The 21,173-nt window shown below is 33.8% G+C and overlaps 1 long non-coding RNA gene across 4 annotated transcripts in view; it reads right to left on the bottom strand.

The window, feature by feature from the left end:
* Positions 1-21,173, bottom strand: part of LOC145260400 (uncharacterized) — a 44,228-nt gene that overhangs the window by 7,600 nt on the left and 15,455 nt on the right. For 2 of the 4 annotated variants that reach the window (XR_013864288.1, XR_013864283.1), the window contains exon 4: positions 20,028-20,155. The exons of the other annotated variants lie outside the window; for them this stretch is intronic. This is a non-coding gene — a long non-coding RNA (uncharacterized LOC145260400). Of the gene's footprint in view, positions 1-20,027; positions 20,156-21,173 lie in introns of those variants that run through there. 4 annotated transcript variants of the gene reach the window in all.

Here is a 21,173-nt window from a genome sequence, read left to right as displayed (position 1 = left end):
TTTGTCCAAAAGATCACCTGAACCAGCCACCAAATTGCTTTCTCGTGTTGAACATGAGATGACAATAATTTCTTTTAAGACTCTCACAGCCTTTTCTTCAAGTAGGAAGAAAAAGCTGTTTGTATTTTTGTAATGCTATAAAAAAGAAAAACTAAAAAAAAAAGCAAAAAAGATAATAAAAAATGAAAGAGATAAAAGGGAAGGGAGGGGGGAAAGCGAAAACTGAAAAAAATTGAAAAAAAAAAAAGGATAAATGTAATAAATAAAACTGTTAAAACTCAAACAACAAAAAAAAAATGTTTAAAAAATGGAACTAACCGACAAAGTTGGTTAGACTTTTGTAAAAGCTGCCTTGAAAAAATATATATATACATAAAACAAATTGAAAAATGCTTCATCGTTTATTTTGTTTATATTTGCAATTTTATTATTTTATTCTTGTTTTGAGAATTCAAAAAATATTTTAGACTTTTTGATGAATTGATTGATTTCAGTCACATCCAACTAGGCACTTCTGGGCATGATTAGAGCTAATCGACGCCATCACATTTGATCAGATGTGATTCAGATTCCGAATCACATTGTTTCATTTAAACACCTACACTAGTGAGCATAGCTTCTCAATCCTAACCTTACTTTAAACAACATATCAAGAAAAAACTGCCTCTCTCTGTCTATATCAGTTCATACAGTTGTCTATCAGGTTGACAAGAAAGTTCTTGTGGTTTTTAAGTTTTACATTCAAATGAACATATCTCGGCTCCAATAAAAATGTATTAACCGAAATAAGCACCATCAAAATGAACACACTTTTGCCAATGCAAAGCAAGTGTATTTATGCCAGTAACATAAAAATCTTGCAACTGGGGGCAATGAAGTTGTGTAAAGCGTTTTTGATATCGCTTAGGTTTTTGAAGCCTTTCTCACACAGGAAGGTGTCGAGAGGCTTGAAAAAGTGGTATAGATTTGGAGAGTATGGTGGATGAAGCAGACTTTCGTAGTCAAATTTTTTCAACTTCTGCAGGGTCGATTTAGCAACGTGCGGTCAGGCATTGTCGTGGAGGAGATTTTAGCCTTTTCTGCTGAGTGATGTTGTCAGAGTTTTTGATGCATTTCATCCATTAGTTGACAGTACTTGTCCGCCGTAATGGTTTCGTCTGCATTCAAAAAACTAACGGATGAGACCGATCGCAGACCACCAAATAGTCAGTATGACCACTTTTGGTGCAACTCTGGCTTTAGAAAGTGTTGTGGCGCTTCATTGGGATCTAACCACTGAGCTGAGTGTTGGCAGTTGTCGTAAAGAAACCACTCTTCATTGCAAGTCACAACCCAGTCGAGAAATGGGTCATTCTTGTTGCATAAAAGAAAAGATGACACTTGATAATGGCGTTTCTTAAACCACCATTGTGCTGTGCATTCAGTAATGGTTCCTTGGCCAAAAGCTTCATTGATATTGTGAGCTGTTTCAGCAGCTTTTCAGTCTAGCTTGAATTAAAATAAGAAAATTGTGTAAATTTCCTTTTTTCCCATCAACGTTCTGAAAAGACAAAATTGTTTTAAAACAATCGTAATTTAAACGATTGGAGCGGAAAACGCTCTCTAAATGATATATAAAGTAAAGGTATTATAACAAATATTTATTTGAAATCAAAATTAAAGATTCTGCAAGAACTTTTTTCTCAACCTAATAGAATCAAAATATCGGAATTTAATTGAATTATTTTGAAAAAAAAAATACGTCATCTTGTTAGAAATAAGTATATTTTTTTATATAATATTGCACAGTAAAATAAAATCAAATATTAAAAAGAAAAGAAAAAAGCTGTCTTTGTGCATGTCTAATTTTTTATGAATAATTAGCAGACGTTTATTTTTAGTCAGAAAAATACTTTCAAATATCAAACATAGTGCTTCAGTGAGGTTTCTACATATTACCAACGTGTCGAAAAAGAAGAAAATAAATTTGAGGACAATTATTCTTCGAAAGAATAAAACACTAAGTGTAATTTTATTGTGCTTTTCTTCAGATATACATATATGATTACTAGGATTAATGTACAATATTTTGCTTTGTTTTGTTCTTTTTCTTAAGAATGTTGTTTTAAAAGTAAGTGCTACGGTAATTTTTATTTGAAAATTTTAGTTTGAATTAATTTCTAACAATGCCAAACTTATCATATGAAGTGTTGTTAATTGCTACTAATGTTCACACATTATTTTAACACTCTATGCAAAGATGCAGTACAGTTCCCTCATCCAGAACGGTGTCACTCAGAGCACCGCTCCTGCCTTGACAAAGTGCAAATTCGACTTAAGGATTAAACTGAGAATATTATCTTCCCTCCAACTTTTTTCTCACAGAAGAGACGTTGCTCGTCTTTCTTTACTCTATTACTATTTTCATGGTAAGTGCTCGGCTGAGTTCTAATCTCTAACCCCCCCCCAAAAAAAAATATCTAGTTACATCCACTGAAAATGATTTTTTTCTATTCTTTCTGTATACCTAAAACTAAAGGGAATTTTCTTGAGCAGAGTTTCTTTCCCAAAACTGTCCGTCTGTGAAAAAATGCTTCCAAGTTGACTACAGCAGAATTGTCAACTCAACAAGAATTTTAATAAATTCTTGTTGAGTTAACCCATTTAATAATCAATTTCACCATATCTCCAACCATGGTCAGCAATCATAACGGTGTTTGTCTCAGTCAATCTAACCTTCAGGAATCTGTATAGAATTCTAAATACAATCCTTCATCTAATCCATATATATAGCATGCTCAGTGGATCAAACACTTGATGAAACTCAGTTGTAAAAGTTAAATTCTTGGAGATTGACGGTTCAATCCTCAGTGCAGGAGACCCAAAATAATTGACGGTTCAATCCTCAGTGCAGGAGACCCAAAATAATTGACGGTTCAATCCTCAGTGCAGGAGACCCAAAATAATTGACGGTTTCATCCTCAGTGCAGGAGACCCAAAATAATTGTGAATTACTTAGGATTACTATGCAGTTATGGATGACAAAAACAGGTTAAACAAGATATATCTAAATAAGGTTAGATATTACATAAACGATGAGAACGGTAGTCCGAGACGTTGTACAAATGACTGTCACGATGAGAACGGTAGTCCGAGACGTTATACAAATGACTGTCACGATGAGAACGCTAGTCCGAGACGTTGTACAAATGACTGTCACGATGAGAACGGTAGTCCGAGATGTTGTACAAATGACTGTCATGATGAGAACGGTAGTCCAAGACGTTGTACAAATGACTGTCACGATGAGAACGGTAGTCCGAGACGTTGTACAAATGACTGTCACGATGAGAACGGTTGTCCGAGACGTTGTACAAATGACTATTTGTCTCATCTCGGATGTTATTCTCGGAACCTCTGAGAACAATAGTTTGAATAATCTAAATACTATAAACCTGTTCCTCGGGTGGCCTTCCGGCCTTGATAACTGGTGACTCCCAAGTAAAAAAATAACTTCATGAATGTTTTGCTTTTAATTGATGGATGGCATAACAACCTTTATCGTCTTCCGCGTTTAACCTTTATAAATGCGGAGTCATTGATAAAAAATTGAACATCCCAGCCAAATTTTGTGCTTTCAAATACGCTTTTCACATCTTGTGATTGAAATGCCTCATTGCTTTTAGATCAATTTTTTGATCAATTTAATGAACATCGATTATATGGATGAACAAGGATGTGTATATTCCGAAAAACTCTTTGAATCATTTGAGTTTTTGTGTGTTTCATATAATTGGCTACTTGTCACCAATGCAAAGAACTTTGCTTTTTTTCTTCTGTGTATCTAAAATCAAATAGCACTTCCACGCACAGTTTATTATTTTTATGGAAATTGCTCCAAACAAGACATGAAACCACTTGATGTAAGGAGCTAAAAATGTTACAAACTAACCACTAAATTCTAGACGGATGGATTCCAACTAAAACCCAGCAATTCTGAATTCTTTGTCTGAAACCTTGCTCAAGGGATATGATGACTAAAGAACAAAGGTAAGTTAGCATTACTAGGTTGCCGAAATTAAAACCAGCATTAACCTTTTTTTCTAAGAACACAATATGAGATAATGCTTTCCTGCTGACATGGTCGCCTTCAGTCGAATATCAAAATAATATTTGTCGATCTTTTCTCTTAATAAAATTCTGCTCACTCAACTTGTCATTTCCAATACTCTAATAGCATTGTACATAAAATCATTATTCCAGTAACCTCTATCCTTAAGAGGATTTTGGTCTCGATAATTGTTGACTCACAAAAGAAAAGCTTGTGAAACAACACAATTTTAGACAATATCTACTTCATGATTACATACTATATCATAATTAAATTTTTTTTTCTTTTGACTCATTCACCTCAAAAAAGCATTTTACCACTTGAATGTAAGAAGCTATCACGTGACACCATGCATACAGAGGAACTATGTAAGGAGTTGAGCAATAAGATGTTTGTTCACATTACACTTAAATTTCTGCATGTCAGAACAGTAAGAAGCAGGAAACAGAGGGGGAATTCAAAAGTCTAGCTGTTCAAGGAAAGAAATTCTTAGAATAGAAAACCTTCCGGCATCTATAGTGAAGGAGTGAAATTTTGCTGCTTGCCTGGTTAGTCAGAAGTATTGACATCAAAGGGGTACAAGTGTTCCCGGTTTGTCAGTGCACTTTGATAGAAAATGTTCTGTAAAAAAAAAAAAGGGATGTGACAGAGGTTGGAGCTTGGTTGTTAGTATGGCACCTATTAAATTGGAGACTTTTTTTTTTTTTTTTTTTTTTTTTGACACAGTCTAAGAGGGATGGATTAGTGGTAGATGCACTAGTCCAAGCATGGCAACAATACCTTATGCAAATAGTGGCTTTGTAGAGATACAGGATACTCTCTGGTGTGAGTAGCAGCATGGGAGAGGGATCTCACCTTTGTAGCAACCTTGGCAATATTTCCAATGTATTTGCTTCAATTCATGTTGTCTGTTAATGTTAGGTCGAGGAGTTTGAAGAATGAGCTCTCCAGTAAGGTGTTCTTATTCATAGCAATCGATCATTGAGAAGGTTTCTTGTAATTGTCAAAGAAAAGAAGCTTAGTCTTAGTAGCATTAAATGTTACAGTCAAACCATGGTCCCACATGCAGTGTTATCATGTAGACTTAGACCTCGTTGAAAGACTCCATTGACTCTGCAATGCATACAAATCACTATCATTTATCAAGCTTAGATCTGATGACCTCAGGGGGAAATAAAATTTGAACAGGATAGGGAGATGTGTGCAGAACAGGAAACTTCGATAGTATGGTCACATTGAAAGAATGGATGAGAGTTCTTGGATTAGTAAATGTAAAACAATTGAAGTAGCAGGTTCAACTGGCAGGGAAGGTAAAGGAAAATATGAGAGTAATAAGGATGGGCGTGAAAGGGATATAAATAAAGACCTGGTCAGAGATAGTTTAGTTTGAAAATCAATTTCTAAAAGCTGTCCAACACATGCCAGTATGATTAACTGAATATGAACATTAAACAGTTGCAAACATATCTATGCAAACTCTAAAATGTAATGTTGGTCCTCAAATGTTTAAGAGGGCTTATTTCACAAACAGCATTAGAGTCCTTTCTTTTTCTTTTTTTTTTACTAGGGGGTCGCTGCTTATAAATGTTTGGAAACCACTTGAGGATAAGAGTTAGTGAACAGTAATTGTGGAAATTAGGTAGGATTTGATTATTTAAGAGGACGGCTTAACCAGAACGTGTTTACATTAGACTTGGAGACAACTAACTTGAAGTCAGCTGGGAAGCAGCCTTGCAGTATTGTATTCCACAGATGGACAGTTCTAGAAAAGAAACTTTGCTCATGGAATTTTCGTTAGAGTGAGAAAAAATATTTGATAAATGCTGCTATTCTTTTTGTTTTTTGTCTTTCAACAAAGGAGGAATTGGACCTAGTAATTCACTCCTGTTCGTTCACACTTTTCTCAGTAACTACGCCTTGAATTTTTAAAAATATTTTGCACAAATATTAGTCATGGTGAACATAAATTTTTGCCATTGCTCCGCCCAGAGGTCATTATAAAGGTGAAATTGCCCACAAATCGTTTGTCTGTTTATTTGTCCACACTTTTCTCAATGACTACTCCTTGAATATATTTTAAATTTTGTACAAACATTAGTTATGGGTGAAAGTAAATTTTTCCCTCTTGGAAGGGATCCCACATGCTCAGCTTTTTTTTTTTTGTTGTTGTTGTTAAAGATTTTCTGAAGAGGTATGCGTACAATTTTTTTTTACATAAATTTTAGCAGTCCATCTCAACTTTTGATAAAATTGAATTAGCTGAGATACAATCTGTCTAGAAAGTAACGAGATTGGATGAGTTGTATAATTTTTTTAAAATTTAATGTTCTGAGATATGCTTTCTCAATAACTACGCCTTGGAAATTTTTAAAATTTTGTACAAACATTAAACATGATATGAGTAAAAAATGTAACAGAACGGATTTTCCGGGAAAACTCTTGTTGTCCCCTAGGGGTGTCCTTTGAGTTAAAATGGCTAAAATTGACACTTGTGCTTATTTAAAAAAATTGATGCCTTGGATCTTTAGAAAGCTTTCAGAAAAGTTGTAACTAACTGATTTTTATATAATTTTGTTTGTCTATACTTCACGATAACTTTTGGGTATACCCCAGGGGCTCTTTTAGGGCTAATAAAAACACTTCATTTTGGGGACTATTTTACTATATTTGTCCAAAATTTTCTGTGTATGTCTATTTAGCAGTTTTGCATGGTGCTGAACTCAAATTTAAATATGTTACAGTCTTGGGGACTTTTGGGGCTAAATGGGAGGGGACAAATGATGTACTTAGTTATTTCTTTTTTGTATGATGCAGAACTCAAATTGACATATGTTAAGGCCTAAAACTGCGCCATTTGTTCAATTTCACCAGGATTTTACATTTCCTGGGGACTTTTGGGGCTAAATGGGGGAGGAGGGGTCAAATGCTGAACTTAGTCATTTTTTATGCCTTGTTCATTGTGCACTCACGGGGGACCATGCATGCTTCACTTGTTTTTATTTTTTTAATGGATGATTTCAATTTGTTTGGTGTTGAAATGAATACTGGATGAAAGTTTTCACAGGCTTAGAACGTGGCACCTGGCAGTGTCAAATGAATATGAAATAATCTTAGAAAGAATTGTTTTATTTGTAGTTTGAATAATAAGCTGTTAAAATGCCATACAATGCAATTATGTTTTATTCATATTTTATCGAATTGAATTTTAGTTTCATGTTTTTGTTTCCACCTCCGCTTTTCCACCATCACAATGGATCTAGTAGACTTGTGCATCCAAATGTTTCTGGCTGAGACAAATATCACTATACTGTAGCAACCTTCATATTCACCTGATTTTGTTCCGTGTGACAGTTTTTTTTTTGTTTGTTTTGTTTTTTTTAAAGTATGATCAGGCATGATCACTTTGTATGATCAGGCATGAGCACTTTGTGTCTTTTTCTTAATTTTGATTTTCTTGTTCATCAAGGTTGATATTTCACTAATTAAACATTCCAAAAAACATTTTAAATCTTTTACCTTTTTATTAGTAAGTGCAAGTCATTTTTAGTTGCTGTTTTTATGCTATCTCTTTTTTTTCTTTTTTTTTTTTATTGCTATTTCCCCTAAACAAGGCACAATGCCTCGTTGATGTAGGGGGCTACTATTTGTGATATAATTTGTAGGGGTACTATGTAGAAAGTTGAGCAGCAAGATGTCTGTTTGCATTATATTTGAACTTCTGCATGTCAGTACAGTCGTGGAAGTAGAAATCCGAGAGGGAATTCCAAAGTCTATCAGTTCAAGGAAAGAAACTATTAGAGTAGCAAACTTTCCAGTATCTTGGGATCTCTACTGTGTAGGTGTGGGATTTTGCTTTTTGGGGAGGATATTTATGCGAAGAGGGTACAAGGGATTGGAGCTTGTCAATTCACCTTCAATTAAAATGCTTGTAAAATAAGCACAGGGATACATTTCGTTGATGAAACAGGAGTTGGAGTCTGGTCGACAGCGCAGGACCTACTAAGTTGGCCACTTTTTTTTTGAACCCTGTTTAGGAGAGAAAAACTAGTAGCAGATGCATCAGCATAAATGTGGCAACAATACTCCATACATGAGCAGATGGTGGCCTTGTAGAGGATACTCTTAGGCCTATGTAATCCTCTAAGCATGATAGAGAGAGCCCATCTTCTTTGCAGCAGCCTTAGCAATGCCCTCAATGTGTCTGTTCCAATTAATGTTCCCTGTGAACGTTAAGCCAATGAGTTTGAACAAAGTACTTTCAGATAATGTATCATTAGCCATGGCTATCAGTGGTTGAGAAGACTTCTTGTAATTATTAAAGGAAACAAGCTTAGTCTTGTCAGCATTGAATGTTACCATCCATTTATGCTCCATTCCACAAGAGATTGAAGGTCTTCCTCTTGGGTTTCAGCCATTTCAAACGTGCAGAAAGGACCATGAATTCTCAGGATGGGTTCATAAAATTTTAACTGGTTTGTGTCATAAACTTCTCAGATCTTTTTAATGACATGAACAGTTAGGGAAAATTATAATCATGATATAGCAGACTCATATTGAAACACTGAAACTCATTTGATTACTGAAGTTAAAATGATCCTGAGTGGAAATTTTGTTTAATTGATATTTGGTTTAATTAATTTACTTTAATACTAAACAATAATAATACCTTAATTACGTTTTTTAAAGTCAATAATATATGCCGGTGGATGCCATGACCAGGAATCGAAACCAAAACCTTCAAGTCTTCAGTCTTTCATTCTAGCAAACTAAGCTAAATCGCAAATATGAAAAACGTTGGAAATTATTAACTTAAAATTTATTTTGCTTGTTGTCATTAAATCAAAGAAAAGAAGCACCCTAATTAAACTATGTATTGGTTTTAATATACATACTAAAATTTTTTTCTGTTTCATACCAAAATCAAACATAACATTTTGTGAGTAAAATGTAACGAGGTCTTTGATGATAGTATTTCATATTTTTGTTTTGGCTCGTGATGCTGCACTTCTACTCCAAGTACAAACTATCCCTATCTCTATTTACATAAAGTCATGTATGTACATATGTTTATATATCTCTATGTAAATGATGAACTCCTCAACCAATTAATCCACCGTTAAGGAATGTAATGTGGGCTATATTTAGTTTTGGGAAAAGCTTTTTGGGAAAATTTGGATACCTCTGATTTTTTTTTTTTTTTTTCAAAATTTTAACTATACGTATCAGACATCAATTAATAAATATAAGGTGGTGTGGTCCCTGGTTTTGGTAGAAGCCATCTTTGGGGCGTCTTTGTGTATAGCCAAGAATCACACTGAAATTTAGTATGAATTTGGGTGTAAATCTCATTGTTTTTGAAAAGTATATAAAGAGGCATGCATAATGAAACCTTGAAATAAAAGGATGACCAAATATGTCACCTGAAACAAAGTTTGCTGAAAGAGAAATTGGAAGAAATGCATAATTTTATAATAAAACGTTTTATACAAAAAAAAAAAATATATAAAACTTAAATTTTAGTAATGAAAAGGTAAAGAAGCTGAAAGAATATTTACAAATTAAATTATTCATTGAATTCGTCAAGATAAATCTGAAGAAGGTCGGAGGCTACATCGACAAAAATATTGTGAAAATGACACTCAAGATGAGAACAATAGTCTGAATAAATCAAATAATATGAATAACACAGTCAACATTTATTGGAGAGTCTTGTTATTTTACTGAAGTTTAAGATGTTGCTAAGGTTAGTGTTTTATTTTATTTCAATTTTTTTTCTTATCAGTTCATTTACAGCGACTTAATGTCGAATTCAGTTAACTTTTTTAATATTAAATTAGTATAAATTAATATAGTACAACTTTGTTGATCGGCTTGATTTTGCTGTTGGCTTTTTACATCAGGGACCATGTGAAGGTTGCCAACATCCTTAAGTGAAAGTGGTACTATGGAATCAACTTGATTTGCACTTGGCCTACCAGGTTATCAGTTAAGGTCGTTATCCGCAAAACTATCATCACCTCCTTCATTCAAAGTTTGCTTTTAGTAGGAGGAGATGGGGATTAACAATGTTCACTGATAACCAAGACATATCAAGTTCGAATCCAGTTCGTTTCACAGAAACAATTTCATTTTGGATGTTTGCAAGCTTCATGTGGTCCTTCCTGTAAATGCCCGATGGCTTTCTAGAAAGAATTCTAACCAGAAAGATATTGGGACTGCCAATCACAACACAATCATACGATATAAATAATTGAATGAATTCCCCTTGAATGGAAGTCATGCTGCTCACCAAAGTTTTGTTAGTCTTGGGGACGATTTTATTTAATTCATAGAATGGACTCTAAGAGGTATTACCACTCCGGACCATTATATATATATATATATATATATATAACTATTTAAAAATATTTTATCTTCCTTTCTCTCCCTTTGTACCAAAAACCAAGCGAAATTTCCATTAACAAAGTTTCTACCCTATAGAGTTCCATCTGCGGAACAAAATACCATGAGGCTATATCCCAACTGACTTCAAAGTGATCGTGTTCAAGTCTAATGTAAACAAATACTTGTAGTGTCTTCTTGGATAATAAATTTCTTAAAGAATGGTTTGTAAATTTCACTTATTCTTTTCAACCCTCACGTTCAACTGACAATATCTGTAATCCCTATCCTCTGGTAGCTCCTGGGCCTTGATAAACGGTGCTCCATTGATTTCAAAATGTATATTTTTACTTTATGAAATAATAATGCAGTTCATACTACTGAAATATCACATTAGTTTTTACAATAATAGGCAAGCTCATTAAAAACTTTTCCTTACACAAAACAATGCGTACTTAAGACAGGTGAATAGAAATAGTTGTAATATTGGGACAATTAATTGGAAAAAAAAAATTAGAATTTTGGAGGATATTGGAATTGAAAAAAACATGGTGCCTATATTTTCTGATGCCAAAAGTGATTCGTTTGATTTTCTTTGAAACTTTTCAACAATAAAATGAATATTTATTGATTTTAAATTATCTGTAAACCTAAAATCTATAGATTGCCCTCCTACGAGTATTGTTTTCGTTTGCAAAAACTGTATACACATATTACCTGGGTTTTTTGCAGGTAATCCAAAAAAAAATTTTTTAAATACAGAAAAACTCTATAGCTAAATATTTAGAGATTTTATAAGAATCGCTATTTGTATCAAAATCTGGAATTTAGAGCAGTCATAATTGTTCCAGAACCGGGAAAAATATTGGAATCGTCCCATCAGTAATACAGTGCTTCAAATAAAGCATTGTTAGGAGATGGTGAGACAAAACCGTGATGATCAGTGATGGTGGAATTTGAGTATGGTTTAATTACATAAAAAATCGGTTCAACAAGAACTTATTTACATTAAACTGGAAAACGACCATGTTATAGTCAGCTGAGAAGCAGCCCCACGGTATTGTTCCAAAGACGGGCAGTTCTCGGAAAGAAACTCTGCTTATTCAATTTTTGTTTAGTCCTAGACACAGAGTGAGGGGAAATTGTTGATGATCTTGAAGTGGGTATAGTTTAGAGCAGCACAATATCAAGAAGTTGTTTGTATATTACATGAGTAGTTAACATTACTTGAACCACACAATTTACTTTTAGAACAATTAGTTTTAAAATTAGATAAGTCAGAGCTGTTACTTTAGCGACATCAGATTTTAATCAAAATTCATTTTTTTTATTTTTTATTTTTTTTAAGTGTGATGATAGGTATGACGGGACGATTCCAATATTTTTCCCAGTTCTGATACAATAACCGATTTCAATTTTTTATAAATCTCTAAATATAACTATAAAATGGGTATTTTGTCCCGATTACCATAGAAACAGGTCTTAAATATGCATATATTTTTTTCAAACATAAAAACACATCTTAAATGTGCATATATTTTTTTAAACATAAAAACATCTTAAATATGCATATATTTTTTTAAACATAAAAACATCTTAAATGTGTATATATTTTTTTAAAAATTAAAGCACTTGTTAGTGAGAGGTGTATAGATTTTAGGTTTACTGGAAGTTTAAATCAATAAATATTGATTATTTTATTATTTGCAGATAAAAAAGATAATTAAAAGAATCGTTTTGGCATCGGAAAATGTGCACAATTTTTTCCGATTCCGATACCCCAGAAAGTTCAAATTTTTCCGATTCCGATTAATCGTTCCAACGCTAGTGATAAGTGATAACGAATTTACAAACATGAAGTGTCTTAGGGTATCTCTGCTTATATATAACAGCCACTTTTTGTATATGTAATTTTGTTCCCGATGGAATTCGAAACGGTTGGGCCGATTTTTGAAAAATTGTACAAAAATTAGCATTTTTATCGAAATCGGGAATTTAGAGCAGAGTCGGTAATTGTTTCAGAACCGGTAAAAATATTAAAATCGTCATATTAGCAAGGCATAGATAAACCCAGCAGTACTTCAAATAAAGCATTGTTTTTATGCTGCTTCTCATGATGATCCTGGAACAGGTATAATTTGGCGACGCACAATATCAGAAAATTGTTGTTTGTATATACTAGCTAATATTACCTGCAACTATCAACATATTTTTTTCATAAAATTTAGAAAAAAAAAAAATGAATGAAAAAAATATAAACAAATGACCATCTGTTCACTATTTACAAACAAAAACAAAAATTTCCCCACCGAACCGATTTCAATAGAAAACAAAGGGTTATTGATTCTGTATATTCCTAATTTTATACTGTGTATGTGAGCAGAAAATACCCATGTAAACAAGCGATGTTGAAAGAAACCGACACTTGATCACGATTGGATTTTTCATAAACTTTTCCAGAATGTAACAAACACAAAGGATAAAAGGTAATACCTATTTTTTTATTTATTTATTTTTTTATTTATTTATTTATTTTTGTGGAAATCAATAGGAAATTGACATCAACAGGTAATATAATTTACATACAGTTCATAGTAATTTTCACTTTGAAATCAAAAAGCTCTGTCACGGTCAATACTATTAAGGAAAAAGAAAACGTTCTTTTTTGTTCCAAAAATGGTCATTATCAGTTAAATATTCTTTAAATACTAGAAAACGAATGTATTTCTTATTTGTTTAAAAATTGTGACAATTCAATTCTTTTTTAAAACAATAAATATTTCATCTTCTTACCGTAAAAATTTTTAAGCTAAATATTCTCAAATTGATAAAACAAATATGACTTTTTTTTAAGTATTAAATATCTTATTTAATTGAACGGACGACGCAATTTGATTTTAGAACAATTCATTTAAAAATGAGATAAGTCAGAACTGTTACCTTAGCGACATCAGCTATCTCTACTTTGTATTGAGAGAAAGAGAGAAATAGCGTTCCCTATAGACCCCGAAACAGCTAGGCCAGTTAAAAACAAAATTCACACGAATGTACGTTGTATTTGGAAGTGTTTTAGATAGGTTTTGTATCAGAATGTCTACAATAAGTATCAAAAATCGATTATAGAAAAAATCCGATTAAAGAAAGAACAGTCTGATTTTGACCAACGTTAACACCTTTGTAAAGCCTAACATCATGCATGCATTTTAGAAGTTATTACCGCACAAGCAGAAGGGCCCGGCGTATAAATCAACAGCAGATTCTTTGATAAGACAGGAGCGTATTCGAAATGAATGTTTCTGTTTAGAGCACAATTGAACCATGATACTTGACTTTTGCATTTGAAACTTTAATTCACGGCATTATAGAAAAATTTGATAAAATCAGCAGTAGGTTCTCTACAGTGCAATGTATTGTGGATTAAATCACGGGGGTGGGGCATGTGAAGCTTTCTCCTGATGCAAAGTAATGCGCACCCTGACTAGAACAGGCAATCAATCGATTTGATTGAAAAATGGACAATTTCACCAATTTTGATGGCAATAAAAGTATTGGAAGTGTGGAACATTCATTCAATCCTGGGCAATGTCCTTATTAGGACTATGACAACAGAATATTCTTTCCATTGTTTTGACTCTCGAATGTGTATCCGTTGATATCTTATATGCTTTTATATAGAGTGATGTGGTTCTCAGTTGATTATCTGTATCTAACTGTATCAGATATCTATCTATAAAAGTGAACGTGTCTGTGTGTGTGTATGTACATTTCCCTACGCACTAACTCTGTCAATTTTCAGTCTACAGACTCAAAATTTGATATACAGGGTACTGAGATTTGGAAAAATCTTTGTGATCGGTTTTCGGCCATAAATTTGGCTGTTAAGGGGTAAAAGTTCAACGATTTGACCTTAGAGAATTCTACCAAACTCCTCCGAAAATTTTGTGTCTAAACACTTGAAATTTTAGATCCATGTCCAAGGAACCTATATCTAAGTTAATAACTTGATTTGAGCCCAAAACAATAAATGTTAAGGGGTTATAATAGGGGACAGAGTTAAAAAAAAAAAAAATGAACCTCTGTAGTATCTACCAAATTACTCAGACAATTTCTGGTCTAAACATTTGAAATTTTACATAAAGGGTATTCAGAGATAGGGCAAGCTTTTTAATCGGTTTGAGTCGAAAATTTTTAGTTATCAATATATAAATGTATGTATGTTTGCATGTCTGCCTTAAACTTTCGACAGAGGCGACGGATTTTACTAAGATCAGTATCGTTTTAAAGTCCGACCTTTCAGATGACAAATATCGAAAAATTAGCTAAACACATTAATATCTTCACCTTCAACTGGGAACTTTTCTATTGGGGTGGGGGTTGCTTTTTTCGCCGATATTTTTTAAAGTCGTCCTCTCATTTCGATTGTCTAGCCTTAATTTTAAAAAATGTCATTTCCGGTTTGGCGGTAGTCGTAACAGCATAGACGTCAGGTTTTTTTCCCCCGTTCTTTTCCTCCTTCGTGGTATGGGCTCGAGCCTGCCTTCCTACTACCACTTTTTTTGCTCAACATACACATCCAAACACCCGGGCAACGCCGGGATTAAATGCTAGTAGATCTATAAAAGTGAACGTGTCTGTGTGTGTACATTTCCCTACGCAATAACTCTGTCAATTTTTAGTCCACAGACTCGAAATTTGATATACAGGGTACTGAGATTTGGGAAAATATATGTGATCGGGTTTCCGTCAGAAATTTGGCTGTTAAGAGGTAAAAGGTCAACGATTAGACTTTTGAGAACTCTACCAAACTCCTCCGACAATTTTGTGTCTAAACACTTGAAATTTTAGATATAGGTTCCTTGGACATGGATCTAAGTTAATAACTTGATTTGAGCCCAAAACAATAAATGTTAAGGAGTCAGAATAGGGGCCAAAGTGTAAAAAAATTTTTTTTCTTTTTGCTCAGCATACACCTCCAAACACCCGGGCAACGCCGGGCAATGCCGGGCACCCATGCTAGTATACTAGAGAGTCAAAACAATGATAAGACTATTCTTTTGTCATAGCCCTAATAATTATTATATAGATGCTTTCGATTTGGAGAAGTCATAATAATGGTAGAGGATATACAGGAAGTCTAAAAGAATATTATTTATTTCATTTTGAGGAACACAAGAATAATGGACAATTAGGCATTAACCATTTGTATTAACTTAACCTTTCCAAATATTTCTTAATCTTTAATATAGAAATTATATAAATGAATAAATACAAAGCTTTTCATATATATTAGGTTGACAAGAATGTTCTTGCTGAATTTTTAATTTAAAAATGATGTATTTTCAAATAAGTTTTCATTATAACACCTTTATTTATTCATCATTTTTAAGATTGGTTATCGCTCTGTCTAATCGTTTAAACTTTCAGAACGTTGAATACAAGATGGAAAAAAGCTAGGCCGAAAAGTTGCTGAAACATTCGCAAAATAAACAAAGCGTTTGAAACAGAAACCACTACTGAACAAACAGCACAATGGTGGTTTAAGAAATTTTGTGGCAGAAGATGAGTGTAGTGGTTGGCCATCGGATGTAGACAACGATCAATTAAGAGCTTTAGTTGAGGCTAATCCATGCATGACTGTCCAAGCATTTGCTTCGGAGTTACACATAACGTATACAATGATTTCCAACTACCTGAGAGAGATTGGAAAGACAAAAACAATAAATTGGTACCTCACGAATTGAACGACAACCAAAAGAAACGCCATTATGAAGTGTCATCTTCTCTTCTTTTATGCAACAAGAATGACCCGTTTCTCGACCAGTCTGTCTTGTGATGAAACGTGGGTTCTTTATGACAACCGGCGACGTTCAGCTCAGTGGTTAGATACTGACAAAGCTCCATGACACTTCCCAAAGCCAGAGTTGCACCAAGAGAAGGCCATGCTGGCTGTTTGGTGGTCTGCGACCGGTCTCGTCTATTATAGTTTTTAAATATAGGCGATTATATTACAGCAGACAAGTACTGTCAATGCATCCTGGACAACACCCAGCATTAGCTACCAGAAAAGGCCCAATTCTCTTCCACGATAATGCCCGACCACACGTTGCTAAACCAACCCTGCAGGAGTTGGAGAATTGGCCTAAAAAAACTCTGCCATACTCTCCAGACCTCTCACCTACCGACTACAACTTTTTAAAGCATTTTAACAATTTTCTCTGTGAGAAATGCTTCAAAAACATAAGCGATATTAAAAACGTTTTCAGCGATTTCATCGCCACCAGAATGCAAGATTTTTATGTTACTGGCATAAGTGTTATTCTGATGATGCTTATTTTGATCAATAATTTTTGTTTGAGCTAGGATATGGTCATCATTGAATTTCAAAGTTAAAAACCACAAGAACTTTCTAGTCAACTTGATATTACAATCAAATCACTCTTATTTAAATCAATAAAAGTCCTTTGAAATAGAGAGCAAAGACCAAATCATGACTATTTTTTAACCTGATTTGTATAACAATCTTTTAAATAATAACCTATTTCGCATATATATATATATATATATACTAGCAAAAGTACCCGTCGTTGACTGGGTTCAAAAACAGCTTACAGAAAATGGACTTTGATTTATGAAAGTATGATAGGTTATGAAAAGGAAGGGTTGTAGAGATATAGCTTCGAATTTGGAGGTATCAAAACCAAAGCAAAATATGATGAAAGTAAAAATAAAATAGATAAACCCCATAATTTATTATACCATACCTGTTCACACTGAAACACTTATCACAATATTCTGTGAATCTATATCAAAAAACCTTGTTAAACTTTGTGACATATTTCCATTCTATGGAGGTCAGGCGCGGACGAACACCACCATCATTTTATTATACCATATTTCTTCAAACTGAAACATAATTATCAAAGTATACTTACGCAGATAGATATGAAAAGTCTTTATTAAAGACTGTGCCTATTTCCATTCTATGGAGAATATGCGCGAACATAGACCCCACAATTATATCATCCCTATTTAAGTTAACACATATTTATCAAAGTATTATGTACATCTATATCAAAAACACTTGTAAACGTTTTTTTTTTTTTAATTTTTTATTTCCATACTTTTTATATATATTTATTTTATTTCCACAATTTTAATGAATCATCATTATGCCATATCAAACACGACGAGTACTTTTGCTAGTGTTATATATATATATACATATATATATATATATTTGTTTTGCGATACTTTTTGAATGAATTCAATTATTTATACAAATGTGCATTTTAGTTGATTTCTTTACAGCACATCCTGACGCCCTATATATATATATATATATATATATATATATATATATATATATAATTGGGAAGTTAGAGGAAGAGAAAATCTATTCTTTAAGGGGAGACTTATCGGGATAATACAAAGCTCAACAAAACGTTTTGGAGCTTTTATAGAAGTAAATACAGAGAGAAAATGAATGTATAAAAACTATATAGTAATATATATAAAAATTTATTCATTGTTTTTAAAAGGGTATACACCAATTGCGTGTTGAGTAAGTGGGAACTCGTTATACCATGGTATTTTGAAGTCCAATGCTTCTCATCAGAAGAGTAGAGAAGATGCCTCAATAATTTATTTCGCTCCTAATGTAACAATCGCTAGAAACGAATCCCTATCCCTATCTTAGCTAGCATTTTCTCTACTCTTCTGATGAGAAGCATTAGGCTTCGAAATATCATGGTATAAAGAGTTCGCACTTACCCAGCACTCCTAATTGATGCATACCCTTAATGAATAAATCTATATATTACTATATAGTTTTTATACATTCATTTTCTCTCTGTACTGACTTTGACATGTATTAGATGAGTTTTATTTAATCACTTGTGTTCCTTTGTCGGGCATGTTTCTTGCAATCCAAGATACCAATTCTTTACAATCAGTTTATCTCCACATAAGCTTTTCTGTGTAACCAATCTGTCCTCAGGACAACACCTATGATGGTCCAATCCAACCCAATGTGTTGTTTTGTTTTGTTTTTTTTACATAGGCATCACCACTTATCAAGACCAAGAGGCCACTCAAGGATAAAGGTTGTGTACAGTAGAAATTGGACAATATAGTAATCATTAGTAAATGGAAATTCGGTAAATTTGTTAACAAGTGGAACGGTTAATCAAGAACTTGTTTACGTTAGACTTGAAGACAACCATATTGTAGTCAGCTGGAAAGCAGGAAAACGGAAGACATTTCCACAGGCGTGCAGTTCTAAGAAAAAAGCTTTGTTCATGGAATCTACGCTTAGGTTTAGGCACAGATAAAGAGTGGAGGGAATTATTAATAGTCTAGCAGCTCCTGCCCAGATGTGGCAACAGTACTCCAACCTGGTTCTTATATAGATAGAGAATTGCATCAGCAGTGAGATATCTACTGGATCGATAGAAGGATCCCACCATTTTTCCAGCGGCCTTGGCAACATATTTGATGTACGAGTTCCATTTAAGATTAGGAGTAAAAGTCAAGCCCAGAAGCTTGTCAAAACTTGAGGCCTCCTCAAAACGTGAGCCATTCATTACAATTGATACCAGATGTGGATCAGAACGTTGATGTAAAGATAGAAGCTTGGTTTTAGATGCATTAAAAGTAACCAGCCAGTCCTTTCCTCATTGTACCATGTGCTCAAGATCAGAGGAGAGAAAATCGAAGAGAACTTGGTCGTTTACTGTCTTAGATGTGCTACCATAAATGGTAGTGTCATCAGCATAAATGTCTACAAATGATGTAAGGATGTAATTTGGAAGATCATTAATGTAGATCAGGAAAAGAGTTGGGCCCAAGATGGACCCCTGAGGGACTCCAGCATTAATACTGTGAGCTTCTGATTTTTGCCCATCAGCCACTACTCGTATGAACCTGTCAGAAAGAAATGATTTAATAATTGAGAAGACATTTCCAGCTATACCATAGCTAGAGATCTTGTGAAGTAAACCTTTATGCCATACTCTATCAAAGGCCTTAGATATGTAAAGAGCAATTGCCCTAGAAAGGTTGCCTCTGTCGAGAGATTCGCTAATCCTATGAGATAAGCACATCTGCTCTATATCTAGCAGAATGGAAACCATATTGTGTGTCACTAAGGTTATTTTTGCTGAGATGGTTGATTACTTTTATATTTAACACAGATCCCAGCAACTTACTCATGACGCACAGGAGACTTATTGGCCTGTACTGAGAGGGGGATGAGCGGTCACCTGAATTCTTAAATACAGGGAATACTGATGAGATTATCCAGGGTGATGGGAAGCAATTCTCCTTAAGACAACGTTTAAACAGTTTTGTAAGGATGGGCGCTGGTTAGATTTCGCAGTACAGATCATCTGATCATGAACTTTTAATCATTATATTGCAGATGTAACATTCATTGCCAAACAATATGACGTACAAGACGCAGCTGCTGTAGAACTTGTTACGCCATTTAGGATTCATTCAAATAATTACATGTTTAGACTGTTTCAAGTTTCCTCAAAAATATAACAGAACGAAAATAGAAAACATTATTTACATATTTTTATATCTTTGAATTACAAGCAGAAATTTGTAAATCGAAAAAGTCGTGATTGGAACCAGTCCATTTGAAGTTGAGAATGTTTGGTGGTACAGAATGATGAAACGAACCTGAGGGAAAAAAACAAAAATAACAATTAAATATTGAAGATATTTAAAAATAATTAGCAGAATTTAATATTTATTGGATGAAACTTTTTAACTTATATATATAAGTGAGCCTATATACTCAACGAACTTTGATCCACAGACTTTAAAATTGGTATATAGGATATTCAGACATGTGGAAAACATTTTAATCCATTTTCATCTGAAAAAAAGAGCTGCTAAGGCGCCAAAAGTGAAAAATTGGTACATGAGAGTCATCGGATTTTTATCTATTTGCTAACTGTTTCACAAATGCATATACTTGAGTTAAGAATACGTAGTTTGAAAACACCTTTTAAAGATCGCGTCATACTGGTTTAACTCACTGTTTTGGTTTCGATCTCAGTTCGAGTATGTTTTCTTTTAAATTTTTACTTACAAGAATTGAATGCTTTAAAAAGAAAAACACAATACTCTCGTGCCAAGGCCGCTGGAAAATTTCCCCCACTCTATATCTGTGCCTAAATCAAAACGCGGATTCCATGAACAAAGCATCTTTCTTAGAACTGCACGCCTGTGGAACTCTGTTCCGTCTGCCTGCTTCCCACCGGACTACAACTTGGATGTCTTCAAGTCCAACGTTAACAAATTCCTAATGAACCGCCCCCTTAAGTAAACACTTCATCAAATCTCCACACTAACGTAATCTACTTGCAATAACCCTTATCCCTGAGTGGCTTCCGGGCCTTGATAAGTGGTGATCACTGTGTAAAAGAAAAAAATGCACATGTCTCAGTTTCTGTATGAATTAAAATATAATATTTATGCATATTTTATGATCGCGCAACATTGGGCGGCCTGCTAGTAATCAAGCGTAAAAGCTCTAATCCGTGCGGGTTTGAAAGCATCCTTCTACAGGTGAATAGTAAATTGGGAGAGATCATAGATATACTGTAGATAGATATTATTAAGCCGGTGAATTTTATCCTGTTCTTTTTACCACGCAAGTGAAGTCAGATGAACAAGATAGTTATCTGCAGGG

Source organism: Euprymna scolopes, chromosome 3, assembly GCF_053919585.1.
Source record: "Euprymna scolopes isolate OS-2025 chromosome 3, ASM5391958v1, whole genome shotgun sequence".
Lineage (NCBI taxonomy): Eukaryota > Metazoa > Mollusca > Cephalopoda > Sepiida > Sepiolidae > Euprymna > Euprymna scolopes.
The sequence above is the reverse complement of the archived record's forward strand: the minus strand, read 5'-3'. Positions and strand labels throughout refer to the sequence as shown.